This window comes from Melozone crissalis, unplaced genomic scaffold, assembly GCF_028551555.1.
Source record: "Melozone crissalis strain CALT ecotype California unplaced genomic scaffold, PUWL_Pcris_2 ptg000034l_1, whole genome shotgun sequence".
NCBI classification, from domain to species: domain Eukaryota; kingdom Metazoa; phylum Chordata; class Aves; order Passeriformes; family Passerellidae; genus Melozone; species Melozone crissalis.
Genome location: NW_026535812.1, coordinates 9873543 through 9890409, shown reverse-complemented (window position 1 = coordinate 9890409; position 16867 = coordinate 9873543). Strand labels below are relative to the sequence as shown.

The 16867-nt window shown below is 41.6% G+C and overlaps 1 protein-coding gene across 4 annotated transcripts in view; it reads right to left on the bottom strand.

Moving 5' to 3' along the window:
- The window catches only part of NYAP2 (neuronal tyrosine-phosphorylated phosphoinositide-3-kinase adaptor 2), a 136812-nt gene that overhangs the window by 92620 nt on the left and 27325 nt on the right, over positions 1 to 16867 (bottom strand). The gene's annotated exons all lie outside the window — the stretch shown is intronic.

Here is a 16867-nt window from a genome sequence, read left to right as displayed (position 1 = left end):
GGCTGAGCCTGAGAATTTATATCTGTGCTTAGATCAAATTGTGTCTTGCTAGATTGGGCAACCACATATAGGAAATATCACTATATGTATAAACAATAAAGATGTCTTACAAATTTCTCAATTCCTATGCACTATGATATTTACAACGTGGCCAGGGCCAAATAAGTAATCATTTTCTGTGGTAGCAATAAAAGCATGATCATTATCTTGAAGGTTCTATTTCACTGTAATACCATGGGACAGGAGTGGGATACTACCACTGAAAATAAACAGGTTTATTATTTATGGAAGTGCTTCATTGATCCAAACACAAATCACAGTTCAGGTTTACCCTGCTATAGAAAGCCCAAGGAAGTATTAAATGAAAGGTTAAAATAATGCCTGTGTTATCTCTCAGGTAATTTAATTAATTATTGCTAAGAAATTTCTCCAATTCTGTGTTGGCCATCATATATGGTAAGTGAAAAATCTCAGCTTGTGGATTTCTATATGTTTCAGCAGAGCATTTTCAAGGTCAAGTTTTTTCTACTAGTATGTGTTAATGCATCTTATAATGTGTGAAATATAGTTCAGGCAACTCAGTCTGAAAATCAAATAACTTTTGCTACACATACTCCCCAGGCCAAGATGGTAAGTTTTGGGATAATAACTATGCTTTAAAAATAGATTTCTATAATTTAAAAATAAAACCAAGGCTTGATAAACTGTGTTTTACCAAAAGGAGAAAACTACTTGTTTTCTAAGGAGAAAACTACTTGTGAAAGCATGATGTAAAGTATTACTTACCATCAAACAACTGTCTATTTCCCCGATGTTATATAAAGCACTTTTGTGCACAATACATAAAATGGCATATTTAGCATTAACATCATTATTAGAACTTATGGTCCTAGGATAGTGTAATAAGCATCAAAATCCACAGCCTTAATAACTTTTTATCCATTAATTTCAGCTCAAAAAAGTGTCGTGGAATCATGATAAAACATGTTTACTCTTTTTTCAAAGTCAAGTAATCCCTGTCTTTTCAGTTTTTTCTTGTGTTGCTCCTAGATGGAGTTACCCTGTCAACAAAATGTCATAATATTTTTTGAAAGTATTTGAAAATAATTTCTAGATATGTTCTTTTAGGATAGATTACAGCACAATAAGCCATTCCATTGCCTTGGTAAAATTATAGCAAACTGTTGTAAAGCCTAGCATATCAATGAGGCCTGATTGCACACTGCAGCAATTAGCAAGGGGATACATCTCATTTAGCCATCTCCAACAGGAAGGTGAGGAGGATGGGTGAAATAACTCATTCAAGCCTCCAAACATAACCCACAAGCTCTCACCTTGTTTTTGGACAATCAAGACCCTTTCATGCCAGTCTGCACCATATAAACCCCAGAAGAAATGGCCAGGGGGAAATGTCAGTGAGACAAGCCAAATAGAGCACAGATCTTCACAGAATAACAAAAGCACTTGTTCCATATGAGCAACTCTATTTTGCTAGTTAAAGTGGCCTGAAGGAAGGGGAGCTGGTCAGGGAGTGGAGTTCAGTGCAGCCTGGGAAAGGCAGGGAAAGTGATGAAACTAAAGGGCCTGCAAAACTGGTGCAGTAGTGCATGAGGCTGTCTCTGGGAAGGGAAAGGCTGATAGCATCCTTACCCTTTTTCCTCAGGTGTAGAAATGTCCCCCTCGAATGGGAATTTTGCTTTATAACTGAAGGAAATACCTCTGGATCTATGAACTGCCAACTGCCACCAGCTTTCTGGGATGCAGCAATACAGCTCTGAGCCTTGCCTCCTGCCCAGTCTGAGGTCCTTGGGCAATCAAGCCCCACAGGTGAGGTGATGACCTACTTGAGGAGTTTCTTCTGATGAAATAGGAGCTTCCTGTTGGGAATTTCCTAGTTTTGTCTCCCCAAACCAATCTGCAGTGAAATTATGTGCCTAATTTCTGATTTTTTAAACACTTTAACTCCCTTGTCCTTCATAAAATATCTCTGACTGACCGATGTATAACCTTGGGTAATTAGGTAGATTCCTAGATGGCAAATGCCCAAGATTTATCTTTAATCTCAAGGAAGAGAATAGTGACAGAGCTTTTTAAAGATTTTCAGGTAATTCACAGAGACATTACATCCCTCATTACAGTCATCTTAAATGCAGCAGAACTGACTGACTTGGAGTTCCTGGAATGAAATGAGATACAACCTAAAGCATGCTGAACAGCCCTTTCCTAAGCATCTCCCATTTCCTACTCAGCCTCCTCAGACAGGTGATAAATGCAATCTCTCCATTTATTGGGTCATATTTCATCAAACACAAATGTGTGTGTCACTGTACATGTGTGAGTGCCCTGCATGGCCTCTCCAGACTGTGCTAATGGGGCTGCAGCACAACAGAACCTGCTCAAGCCTCTCTGTTAAGCACAACTCGGGACAGCAAGGCATGCTGACACAGGGAAACAGTTTAATCTGGCATTTAATTCAGGGCCTATGCAGAAAGATAAATGATCCACTTCTTCAGAAGACCTCTCTAATTTAATTCTCAGCTAAACAGGACAGCAGTTTCTATTCTTTTCTGATCTCGGAGATCCTGGGGTGAGCAAATCCCTGAATCAATATCAGAGGTAACTCACCCCGATCTGGTATCGGTTCAGAGCTGGTTCAGGGCTAAACAGTAGAAAATACTCCCAGACAGCAAGATTCCAGCTGGGATGGTCATACCAGACATCCAATACATTGTGTTGCTAAATCAAGCAAGCTGAAGTCACTTTTATTTCTATACTGCTGCAATTACTCTTAAAGGTCCTGACACCCACCCTACAGGCCATGAAAAAGCAAGAACCCAGAGCTAGTCAAGAACACAGTGAACCACCTACTGAGAGCCTCTGAATTCTAAATCAAAAATCTCAAAATTAAAAGTAAATAGCTTATGAACTATTTAGCAGCTCAAAGATTAGCCACAGAATTATCCAAACAGTTATAACAAATTTATAAATCTATGAATAAAATCATAAGCCCCCCTTAAGCAATTTATAAAGCAGAAAAACAACATGTCAATTATTTGCTGCAAAAACTGTTTTCTACTTTAGCTTCTACTTAAGTAGCTGCAAAAATAAATAGCTTAACAGCCTCCAACCATGTGAGTTTGGCAAAACAGCATTTAAATTTAACTCTTAACAAAAAGAATTTATGATTTACATTCACTTTCATTTCAGAAAAACAAAAGAATATACTTTTTTTCCTGACTTTACATTTATAAAGTAGAGGGCATGGACCTTACAGAGAACAGCCTACAGCATGCAGATCTGGACTGAGGAATTTGCAGAAATGGCCCAGTAGTCCCAGGCTGATCACTGGGAATCAGTGAGAGTCAGCTCAGGATTCAAAAACTGCTGCCTATCAAGGATGAGATGTTCATTGGATGTGACCTATTTCAAAGTTCAGCAAGGTTCAGATACAAATCCAAACTTTGTCTCAATTGTGAAAACAGAGTAAAATACTAAACCCAAACTCATTTCACAACTGGTTAAATGTAAGTTTTGGGCCCACCCATCAAAATAAACCTCTTGGGACAGAAGTACAAACTGCAGGACTGGGTGTTCTGATGAACAGGAAAATTGTGAAAATAGATAGGAAGCAATGAGGAATTACATCAAGAAGTAGCTGAGCTTCACTTAAGAAAAAACAGCTGATTTCAAAGAGAAAAATAACGACAAAATGAGCTATGTGGGCAAACCTGAGAGAAGCTTGGTAACTTTCAACACTTGTGACATGGTATTCCTATTGGACAGATCAGCTCTACTACATTTGCCTTACAAATTGAACAATTCCAGCTATAAAAATGGGTCAGTTTATTATACATGCATATTTGTATGTAAAATAGGTAAGAATATGTAGTTATTTTTCAGAATATGGTCAGATCTATGGTTCTGGAATAGCTGATAATATTTCTATGCTTTAGATATGCAGCAGAAAACATGTGGACTGATTTTACTTAATCAAACAATTTAAAGTTTGAACTGCTTTCTCATTTAGCTAACAGCATATAATAACCATTAGAATGTGCCATAAAGTTATCATCTTATTTGCATGAATACCATACTAGAGGAAATGAAAGCATTCCAGATTTACACAGCCATTGAGAGGAAGATCAAGTCCACAGTGTATAAACATTAAAAAGACCCTAATTAGAATCAAGTTTTTTTGACAATTTTATTTCCAGCTAATTAGCACTGATGTTTTAGTACTAGGACCTGACTGCACTGTGTTCTGCAATAACGATGATTCATACCTACATTCAAATAAATAATTCAGCAAAGAAAGATGCATAGAAGTGCTTTTGTTTATAGTGCTGTCAAAATGAAATACTTGGGGAAAAAAAATAAATGTTAATTGTCATCCACTTTGAACAGGTTGAGACTAGACTAAGTGCTATTTACAGGGAATCAGCTGCCCTGCAGACTGGGAATAATTAGACACCAGAGCAGGTTCCTTGCAACCTGACATGTAAAGGCCAATTTCTAGTGTGTCCACACACTCCCACGCCTGCAAGCACTCTGTGTACAGCTGGGAGACTGCAGCTACAACTGTGGCATTATGTGACATATTTGGGTGGCAGTCTAGCCCAAAACTCTCTTACAGGGAGAGGAGGTTCTGCTGGCAGTATAGGGAGAGCCCTGCCCCATATCCTGTGGGAGAACAGGGTGATGCACTTGCACAATCCAGCACCCAAAACCAGAGTCAAGTGCCAGGGCTGTGCTCCACCCTGGGGCTTCTGCCATGCTCCCATGCAGGGAATTTTGCTGTCAGAATACCCCACACCTGCTGTAAGACTGCAAAGATACATGGAATTTGCAGGTAGAAACACAACAAAATAGGATCACTGTGTTTGGAAATGGGTATTTTCACGTCCAAAATCTTCTGTACACATGCAAAACTGTAAAGATTACAAGTACAAGCCTTAATATTTAATGCAGAATCTGTAGGTGAAGCAGCCTGGAAGTACATTAACCACAGAGAGAGACACTTCACAGCTAAACCTCAGAAATATATTGACAGTAGGAGGCAGGGAATTCTAAATCACACTCGTGCACAAAAGAGTTAGTACATCTAAGGTCATTTTAAGAAAGAAATGATCTCTAGGCATGGCTGGTATCAGAAATGGCACAGAGAAAAAAAAAATAAAACATCAGAACAGTGTAAGATTGCTATGAAGGAGGGGACAGGCTATTCAAAATATGGAAGACCTTCCTTCATCTCTTTGCTTCACCACACACACTGCCTAAGATTGGCTTAATCCTTCATATTATCCTTTACAAAAGCATTCATCCTTTAGAGGCTCCTATCCTTCCACAGCAGGTGCCCAGGCCATTCAAATGTGTAGTTATGGACATTCAAGCCATGGACTAAAATGGGATGGGTCATGGAGGGGCTGCCCCCTTTTGCAGCTACAGTGTTGGCATCAGGGGCACTGTGGATCAGAAGTTGCTCCAAGCAGCAGCATTCTGGTACTTCTACATCCTCAGGAGAATGGGGCACTGTAGTTTCCATTGGTCCTGTTTGCTAACAAAACCAGCTTAACAGGTAACCAGCAGCTGCTGCAAAATGGAACCTTATTTCTTACTCCAACTGTCTACCACTGTGTATAAACCATCTCAATGAGTACACACAATTGTAATGTCTTGTTTTGCTCCTCTGTAAGTTGCAGTGCACTGACTTCAGCCAGAGTAACAATCCAACATGTTAATACCTTGGAGGTTTCTCTTCCCTTGTCCCAGCCCTGCTTTGTGCCAGATTCCCAGCAGATGTAGGCTAGAGAACTTCACAGGACTAAAAGAACGATGCTGACTTATAGCAGCTAAGGATTACTGCTCTGTTAAGTATGAGGAGGAAGAAAAGGAAAATTTATTAGTGCAGTTACTTTAAAAGGCCAATTACAATTTTATTAGAGGAAAAGCTTCAGCAGTTTTAGTTATTTACAATTTAACAACCATGCTATGAATTTAATTGATATAAACTTCCCCTCCCAAAAAAAATAATTAACACTATAAACAATAAAAATGAATTGAGTATGGATCAAGACAGTTTGGAGTAGACTTGGTGGTATTTTCCATTTAGTGAAGCCTTTATTATTACCACTTTAATGACCTGAGCTTACACATTCTGCTTCCTTCTACCATATGTCACTTTTATTCTGGCCCTTTGGATACACATGTGGAAAAAGCAGGTCTGATATATACTGGAAAAATAAAGCCATTCAATTAATTAAAGCCTGTGTTTTTACATTGCTATAATTCATGAAGTGGGAAATAAAAAATAGATTCTAAACAAATAATAAAGAATCAACAGCATTAATTAGACCTTTAATAATGAGTGACAATAATAACCCCAGAGAATAAATTCCATTTTAACCCTGTTAGATAAAAGCTGATGCAATAAACTTGTGGTTTTGGTTCACTAGTAGAGATTGATGTACCTCACCTGGTATCTCACCTGAGGACAGTAAAGTCCCTGCTGAAGTCTCAGACAAGGTACCAGATTTACATGCAGTGGCTGATTCTGTTGGATTAAAGCAATTCAGTTCCTTCCTTATTCCCAGAGAGCTGACATGAGTAGCCAGAGTCTGATTTCACACCAGTTTAACACATCAGTAACATTTCAGTAGTATAATTCAATCACAAACTATGCCTTCACTTACACAGATAGCCAGCCAAGGTGAAAAATCAGGCCAAAAAGACAATTCCAGAAGCAAGGTTGCTATTGCCTGGAGACAGAAAGGCACATACCTCCCACATATCTGTGCTCCACAGAGAGATTCCTTTCATCTATTCACCCAGAACAAGCAAACCCACAAATAGAAGAAATGAAGCATTCTGCTTCAGGATTGGATCCACAGCATAGCTGAGCTAAGGTGCATCCCCTCTGCCATGGACCTATCAGGAAGCAGCTCCTACTGCCTCAGGGGAATAGGGAAAGTGGGGCTAAGACAGCTCCACCACACCCTCACCTACCTGCTGCACCAGCAGGACAGGCAGGACCAGGGCACAGCAGGACTGGAGCCAAGACATGAATTGGTTCTGCTCTATCCACCAGCTAAACTACTTCTCCTTTCCCTGACTTATTTCTGTAGCTGTTATCTAAGCTGCTAGCCCAGGCTTGTGTTTTGGTAACGCCATCATGGATTAGGAGGGAAGTGAAGGCATCTCAGCCCTGTGAGATGCAGCTCCTCCCCAAGCAGAGCCCTTCCCCAAGCTTCCCCTGGCACAAAGCAGTTTAATCCCTGAAGGGAAGAAGAGCTTCCAATCCCCAGCTCTGAAGCAAAGGCACATTTATTTTGAGCAGGCTCTAGACGCTGCAGAGCTCCATCCTTTTTTTGCAAGATCCAGTCAGTCATTAAAACTGACTGGTCCTGGCTGCTGGATTCTGCTTGCTTGCATTTTACAAAGCAGCCATGGCAGTTCCTCATGCGCTCCTCTGTGCAAATGTTAGCAATTACAGCTCACACAGACATGAAATGTAGGTATGCAGGCTTAATTAGAGCTAAAAAGATTTAAAGACAAATATTTTCCTTAGAGAAAACCCATCTGAAACCATACTTCAGACACTTGCTTGGACAGGTTCTTTGTGCTACAAAGAGTTATCCACACTGCACTGTGCTGGAAATCTTTAAGGAGAATAAAAGAATCAAGATCTCAGAGCAAGCTTTAATTCCAAATGCATCACTGATGTCTATATTCCTGTGATCCCTTGACAGGTTTCTTTAACCAGCCAGCTGGGATTGCAGCCAGGCCAGCAACATTTAGTTCCAGACTGGAGGAAAAGCTCTTTGCACGTTCAGCCCCCTGCTGCAGATCAGCAGCACTAATAGTTATGGCTATGTTATATATAACAATGAATTAGAGCTCAAACATTAACGAGCTTTTAGCAGATGCATTCATTAGACCCTGCTGCAGTGAGTCTGAACCCAAGCAAAATGCTGAGCTGCCTGCTGCAGTTCTGTACAGTCTGCTGTCATTTCAATAACAGGAGAGATATTTTTGAACACCTTTGATCAGACTTTTTTTTTACTTTTTGCAGAAATACCTGAAAATAAGGAGTGTCTAGGTGCCATGTCATCCTTTCCCCTCACCTACCACTTGCACTGACTGATTCCAGAGAAGAAATTCCTTGGCTGATGGCAGAAATCCTGTCACTTCATCAAAGCTGGTGGCACAATCTGAGTTTACACGCTCGAAAATTTAACTCAGTAAGGATTTACCTACCATAGCAAAATGTGGTCCTGGATAGCAATTTGCTTCCGCTAGCTAAATTAAAAATCCAAAATGAAATTTGTTTAAAATATTAAAGCAGAAAATTTATTTTCTTGAACAGACCCCATGTGGAAACTTCAGAAATCTGAATTTTTATAAGCAGATTAACTTTGGCATCTCCCACCATGAAACAAGAATATTTAAATCTAAAAATAGTATGCTAAAGCTGTTTTAAGTTGGATAATTCAGCCAGAGGTGGCTTTCATTTCATCTAGCTCTACCTAATTTGCTACAGCTAAAACCTATTTGAGACATGCTGAGCAAAACAGACAAGCAAAGCATCCCCTTGTTACAGCTCAGAATTCCACTTTAAATCTTGCAAGTCACTGCACATATCCTGTCCTATATTTAAAAGGTCACATTTGACCAAGCTATAATTAATCATACATCCTCACAATTTAATCAATTGGTAGATAGATTATACTAGTAGGTTTCTGTAGGAGCATGCAAATCTTTTTGCCCTAGTTCAGCTTCTTTCCAACAAAGCAAGTCAGTTTACAGCAGAAATGTGAAAAGCTAATGCTCATCTGTTGGAGGAGACAAACGCAGGAGATGCCTCTTCCTTTTGTTTTCCTACTTAGAGATCAAGGAGAATGTACATCGTTATGGGGAGGCTGGTGTTTAATTATACAATAGCTGTGGAGAGATAACAATCTCTTTGAAGTGCTTTAACTTCTGTGCCACTTTCTCAAGTGCAAAAGGAAGGAAGATACTTATCACTTTGAATGATGCCAGCTTGGATGTGGGGGAGGAGACAAGGAGGAAGAAAGTCACACTAAGGAAAATATATATTCAAATTGATTAATAAATGTAAACACATCATTAGATTAAATAGCAGGTTAGTTTCCTGACAGGTAGGTTGTCAGGAGGAGAGAAAAGAAAGAGAAGGAAGATCACAAAACCCAAACAGGTGCTAAAATAGTGGAGCTATTTGGAGCTTGATTCTGTTTCTATTTGTGTGGGTGAGAATCCTTCCATCAACTGGATGCAGCAGGAGTGAGCCATAGGTTGTTTTCTGCAGTTCTTTGGGTCGGTATCAATTAACCAATTCCTACTTTATTCAGCTTATACACAATTAAAATCTAGATTTAAGCCACAAGGTGATTTGTCTCTATCCAGGATTAGGTCTGAAGTCCTTTTTTGTGGGATTTCTTGTTTCAAGGAGGATATTCTGGTCAGGAATAGGCAAGGATACCTTGGTGCTACCTGCTACCTCTTTTTGGAGGTAGAGTAGGAGTAATCAAGAGGGAAAATTCTGTAAGTGCCTTGAACTGATCAAATCTGGCAAAATAAAAAGGGATAGATTTTAGATTAATAGTTTTAGATTTTAGATTATTGAACAGGGAAGGCACACTACAATGAAAGAGTTTCTCCTTCCACTACCATCCTTTATAAATGGGTACTCTTAGTAGGTAGAATAGAAAATCTAAAACAAATCTTTAGCTAAGAGAAAATCTATACCAAGAAAACAAAGAAGAAATAAAATTATTTCCATTCTCTGTTATTTACTGAGGGATTACAAGTGTCCAGCTGTGAATTTCTGTTCAAAAACTCATAATTCTTTTAGACGTAAGGACAGCAGAATTTAATAAAAAAGACAGACTGATAACCTAAGCAATGAAAGTGTTGCCAATTAAATTATACAGTTGATTAGTACCCATTAAAGCAGAGGGAGAGGGGAAGTATGGTAATTTAAGCATGGTGTGTGAGAAGACATATAAACTGGTTCCCTTTTTGAGGGCTCCAGATCTGATCACATAATCTTGTTATTTCTTACAGAATTTTGGCCCTCTCCATGACACATATATTTATTTAATCTTACATACCAGATATATGATATACAGGTAAGCTCATACATATTTTAAAATTAACTCTTGCTTAATTTAAGCTTTTATATTAAATAATATATAATTTCCATATGGCATATGACACACATGGTTTGATTATCATAGCAATAACATCCACTTATCTCTGTGTACTTGCAAATACTCCCTAGAGACCAATAAAAGGACATATGGCTTAATGGCATCTCTTCAACTGTAATCATTATTACTGGTACATATTAAAGTAATAAAGGTGAACTGAGGGCTTGTCAAAGATGAGCTGTTCAATACAGACATTTGCTTTTTCATTCAGACAAAAAGCCTTTCAGTTGGGCTCATGTTACAGTTTGGGTTAAAAACAACTCTCTTATTTGGAGGCACAACAGAAATTTCTTCTCTGTAAACGTGTGCTCTGTTCCTACCTTGGAAGGTTTGCTTTTGGAACTATCTCATCCCATTCCAGCAGAACAACTGGTTACCTCCTATTTGGAAAACACAGCTTTATTTCTGTGGCCGAGAGACAGGCAAAGCATGAAACAGGCAGTGAAAATTGAATCCAGAATTAGAGCTTCAGTTCAATTTTTCCAAATTCTTGAGAGCTGTCTGGATCCAGAGAGTTATGACTGTAGGCCAAACATCAAGGTTCAGTGCCTAAACTCACATATGGAATATGCTTTTAATTTAGAAACTGGGCCAACATCCAATGATGGCAGCGAGGACACTCAGTTCTACTCTCCTTCCCAGGGAAGAACCAGGGGGTGTAAATGAGGGAACTGTTTGTACTACAACAATTGCTGTCTGATGCAATCATGGTAAGAGGTTACCAGCTTGTGTCTGATACGAAGTAGGGATTTTCATCCCAAAAGTACAGCTTTACGTGATAGCTGAGTCTCCAGCTCTCATCCTAGCAGGTCAGAGGCATCCAGACCCGCTGAACAAATCATCCAGACTCTCCTCCCAACATCACAAATCCACCCAGAAACAGACCCTGCCTGAGGATTGCAGCTTGAACATCACATACCTCATGTGTGATCTTCAACTTAATTCTAGCAACCAAATAAAAGCTCAAACAGTCCATTCCTCATATTTTCTCTGCAGCTGCACTCAATACCCAGGCCTTCAGAAATGGCATTCAAGTGTGAAACACAAGGTTGGTTTAATCTTCCTCAGAGCTTCTGGATGGTGCAGTTGTACAAATATCAGACAACATTATTATTTATTGTTTTCCAAACAGGAATAATTAGGATGTGTGTGAGTGTTTTTCTCATCAAGATGCACATTAGTAATTCTGGGACTCCACCACATTTACCTTTGTGTATACACAAAAAGTGGAGTTGGCTTATCACTCCAGATGTCTGGTGCAAAAGACATCTGATCCCAACAATAACCAAAGACCTGGGACATTAAACATGCAGATGTAAGTAGCAGTTTTAAACCATATTCTACTGCCCTCCAAACAAACCAGCTCAGTATCACTTTGAATCACACTAGAATTAACAAGCTGTCAACCCAAGCTACTGACAAAAAGGCCTTTTGCATCAAAATTTACATCTCCACAGCTGCTTAAGGAGTACCTTATTAACTCTTTTCATAGCTCATCTCTCTGTCTCTAATGAAAACTGAAAACTTGGTTCCTGTTGTTTCCCTACAGGTAATGAAATTATATGGCTTCTGAACTTTAGCCTGTCTGAGAATCTGCAATTAAGGAATGCTACCTTCATTTTATACATAGAGATTTTTCCATTATTAAAAACTGAAAATCAGTCTGAGACTCCTAAAAGGATCAGCAACCTCTGACCCAGCAGCTTTCAGCTTAAGGTGATGAAGAATAGAAGCAAGCAGCCTCACTCAGGAGGTGCAGAGGATACACCCCACTGCTCCCAAGGAGGCTGAGGGAAGGGTCTGCAGGCAGGACACTCCAGTGCTGCTGCCCCAGCATCCCTCACACGCCTCCATGGCCCCATTGTGGGCACAGCCACAATGAGACATGGTCACTCCTGCTAGGAGCTCATGGTCTGGAGATAAGAAGCAGGCAAAGCAAGGGGGGAAGCAAAGGAAAACAGGTTTAGTGACTTTGTTCAGGTTTCATTTTCTAACAGCAGAGAGAAAAGAAAATTCTTCTCTCCAAAGCCCTACTTTGGTAACTTTTTGTCCTCCAAAGTGCTGCTTATGGCAGGGGAATTCAAATGAGTCTCTCCAGCCTTCTTCCTCTGAACAACAGGATACCCCCCTTTAAGCTCTTGTCTGACTTATGAGGAGCTGAGAATTTATTTACATCAGTTCAAGTCCTCTTGCTGGAGACTTTTGAAACATATATATAATTTTCAGATCTTTTTTCCTGCTTGCATCTCCTACTCCTCACCCTTTCTCCCTTCCTCAATATCCACCTCTCCTGCAAATCAGAAGATTTGCAATTTTCACAAAAAGGAAAGCAGCAAAGAAGCACATGCAAAAATTCTGTTGCAGGGAGAAAATAAAAAAGCAAGCAAACAAAAACCACAAACAGGAGGAAGAAAAGACAGAGTTAGGAAGAAAAACATTTTCCAAGAAAACCCATGCAGAACCAGACACTTGATGTTTGGACTCCCAGTTTTAAGCCCAACTGAACCACATCTGTGTGGCCTTCTGCTTGAAGATGTAAACAGCTCCAGCCCCAACAATGCTTTTGTGTAAAAATCAGCACTGGCAAAGCATGACAAATATTTTTTGTCTCACACAGGAAAGGAATCCATTTGCTTTGGGAACAATTCAATGTTATCTACTACCATCCAACTTAAAAGTTTTGTATAGTATGAAAATAAAACCAAACACCACGCTCGCACACAAAGAGTAACAAGCACAAAACAACTCACGGGTACTCTATAGGCTGAAATTTGTTTGCACAAATTATTCAGTGAGCCCTTATGAATAATGAATGCATTGTGGAAGCCACGACTAGCTTATGAATTATTTATTAACTGAAATATGGGCTGAATTTGTCAGATAACCTTATTTTCCACAAATCATTCAACCATCTCCTACATTAAATGGTACCAACTGGTCTCCAAATAGCCCTACCTGCAAAATATAATCTTTGTTTTCTGTGGCAGGAGAGGAGCTTTTAAAATCAAATTTCTGGAGACCTTCCATAATATTGTCTGTCAAAGCTTTGCTCAAAAAACAAGTAATTATCCAGAACCAATATTAATGCCATCCTATATTTTAATTACCAAAGGCTATAATGTGACAGCTTGGCACCTATCCTATCAATCCCAAGTCGGAAAAGAGAATATGGGTGGAAATTACCTACCACATAATACTTTAGGAATAGTCCTGCCAATCACAGTGCCTTTAAAAGGAGTCATTATTTTTGAGTTGTCTGGGAGAGAGAGAATAACTAAAACACCCCAGTAAGTGAATGAACATGACCAGAAATTTAAAATATTTAATTTTGAAGTGTTTTAAAATGCTTGGGAAATTAATTCCAACTTGACATTTTATAACATAGCCTCTTTTTGTGAAGATGTTGCTCTATAGCCCGTTTAACCAAGGACTCTGGAAGTAATTTTATCAGTATGTGTAAAAATCTTCCACATGGGAGGTACTATTGGTACATGGAAATCGTCCTACTGGGTTGGACCTGAAGTCTCTTCGGTGGCACCCAAACTTTACAGAAGCTTGCAAGAAACCTGCAGCAAGCAGCCAGCTTTCCATCACGCTCACAAACATCACAAGAGCAAGCTGCTGCTCTTGACCCAATTCCTGCTTGGTGCCAGAGGCACAGGGAGGCGTTATCACTGCATCCCTCCAGATGCAGGCACCGCGCATCCCTGTCCCTCCCGCAGCACTCATGAGGCACAAGGAAGCTCCTCTCCCTGCCCTCATTTCCCGAGCATCCCAGAGCCAGATGAAACTTGATCGAGCGTGAAGGAGGGACCATCCCCTCGAACAGCTCGGTGCTGTTACAGGTGACCTCTGCAAGGCCAGTGTGTGACACAGCCCTGCCGTGCCGAGCGCTCCTCGCCGTGCAGGCGCCGCTCCACCGTCGCACGCGATGGCAGCAGCGCCGGTCGGGGCTGCTCGTCCCCAGCCTGTCACACCTTCCAGGACAGCCGGGGCTGCTCGTCCCCAGCCTGTCACACCTTCCAGGACAGCCGGGGCTGCTCCTCCCCAGCCTGTCACACCTTCCAGGACATCCGGGACTGCTCCTCCCCAGCCTGTCACACCTTCCAGGACAGCCGGGGCTGCTCGTCCCCAGCCTGTCACACCTTCCAGGACAGCCGGGGCTGCTCCTCCCCAGCCTGTCACACCTTCCAGGACAGCCACGGAGAGCATCGCAGGCCAGGGCTGCTCGTCCCCAGCCTGCCACACCTTCCAGGACAGCCGGGGCTGCTCCTTCCCAGCCTGTCACACCTTCCAGGACAGCCAGGTGTCCTGGGGTGACGTTATGATGCTTGTATTCCCATTCATCTGTTCTGTGCCTTTAAGACCGGCTCTGAAAAGTGGAAGTTTTGTTTGGGTTTCTCTTATCAGGGATACAGAGACGGGCAGTACATAGGGCTGTTTTGGCTTCTTGCTTTCAGCTTGCTGCTTTGCTTGCTCGCTTTTCTGCTCTTGCTTCTGCTTATTAGCTAGTTTAGCTAAACAGTCCAAATTCCTTCCTGGACTGTTTCTCCTCTCCTGTTTCTGTGACCATCTCGAACCTGCTCCGGACTGGGACCTGGGAACACCGAGGGTTTGCACCGTTTGGCTGCAGCAGCTGCCCCAGCGCCGGAGGGACTGAGAACAGAGCAACCACCCCCGAAAGAGACTTTCTGATTTTGTCATCTTTCTCAGAGCGGTGTCAGCTGGTATTGTTCATTTCGTGTGCTGGCGGGGGGGGGGGGCTGTGTCTGTCAAATAAACAGGTTCTTTCCACTTCTCTCCGAGGAATTCTTCCCGAACCGGTTGGGGGAGGGGCCATGTGGGTTTTGCTTTCTGGAGGGGCCCTCCTTTGCAGATTCTCTAACAAATTTGCCCTAAACCAGGACACCGGGGCTGCTCCTCCCCAGCCGGTCACACCTTCCAGGACAGCCACGGAGAGCATCGCCGGCCAGGGATGCTCGTCCCCAGCCTGTCACATCTTCCAAGGGCGGCCATGGCGAGCAGCGCCCGGGATGCTCCTCCCCGGCCGGTCACAGATTCCAGGAGAGCGGGGGCTGCTCCTCCCCAGCCTGTCACACCTTCCAGGACATCCGGGGCTGCTCCTCCCCAGCCTGTCACACCTTCCAGGACGGCCGGGGCTGCTCCTCCCCGGCCGGTCACACCTTCCAGGACAGCCTGGGCTGCTCCTCCCCAGCATGTCACACCTTCCAGGACAGCCGGGGCTGCTCCTCCCCGGCATGTCACACCTTCCAGGACAGCCACGGCGAGCAGCTGCCGCCTGCATCAGCCGAAGGAGCAGCTCAGGTGGGATTCCATCCCTCTTGGGCTGGAGCAGCCCCGCACGGCAGAAAGCCGCTAATGATGGCGGTGCCGGGCGGAGGAAGGCGCTGATTGCGCCGTAATTGCTACTCGCTTATGCAATTGTAAGGAAGGATTGCTGCAGCAGTGCCAAAAATCCTGGGATGCTCGTGACCTTTTGTTGTGCTTGCTGCGGTCTCTGGCAGCTTCAGCAGCGCGATGGCTCATGGAAAGCAGCAGCTACTGAAGTATTTGTTCGGGGTACAAATGAATAACGAACAGGAGCTGAATCGGGACCCCCTACATCAGCATTCTTACCCTAAAAATGTCAAAATGCAACAGGCTACTCATAAACAAACATGCAGAGATGAAAAAAATAGCATTTCCCCAGTGGTTTATTGCAAACCCAGTTCAGGAATGAGTTCATCCCAAATGTTATTCTGGTAAACAAAGGAAGTTGATCTAGATTTATGTCAGCTTTCACTGCCTCAGGACAAATTGTGAACTTGGGAAAAGTGGGAGAATATATTAATTAAAGACCTATTTATTAATAGATCCAATTGGAATCTATCTCTAGTTTCTCATCTGGACAAATACAATGAAATAAAAGAATGAAGAAAATGTACCATTTTCTGCAGTTGTGGGTACTTCATTCTCTTTTTCTTTATAGCTACTATGACAATTCAACAAGTATTCTACCATAGCTGAGATGTGGTTATTGCCATAGGATGTGTTATCAGCATGGCCAGGAAATGGTTCACTTGAGGCAATTAGAACTGACATACAAGCCTTCATTACAATTACAAAATTGGGAGGGTTTATGACCACACAGGCTTTTTTCCTGTGTGGATATAGTGTGACCTGACTACAGAGTCACCACACATTCCCATTAAAAATCAACAAAAAACAAATCAAAAGCATCAGTCTCCAAGAAAGAGGATAAAGACTAAACAGTCTTAACAGTTTCCCCCATGAATAGGCATAAAGGCCCTAAAAGAATAGCAACACAGATGTTACAAGTGGAAATCCCATTTTATGAAAAACAGTCACAGCCTGTCCCTTGTTGAGAAGACCTCTCTCCTTCTGATGCCTTGAGACACTTCATATATAAAAAGAAAATAAAATTTTAATAAAAATTCAGAGGCTGAGAACTCTACTTCCAAAATTACTTCCTTTAGGCTGAAAATTAAATATTTAATCATGTATGCAATGTGATTCTAAAACTGCAGTGGGAGAAAACTGGCTAATTTTAGGATTAGGATAAATTTGCTCCTGGATGCTTCACCAGATTATGAGAGACATTTGTTCTAAAGAATGCACCA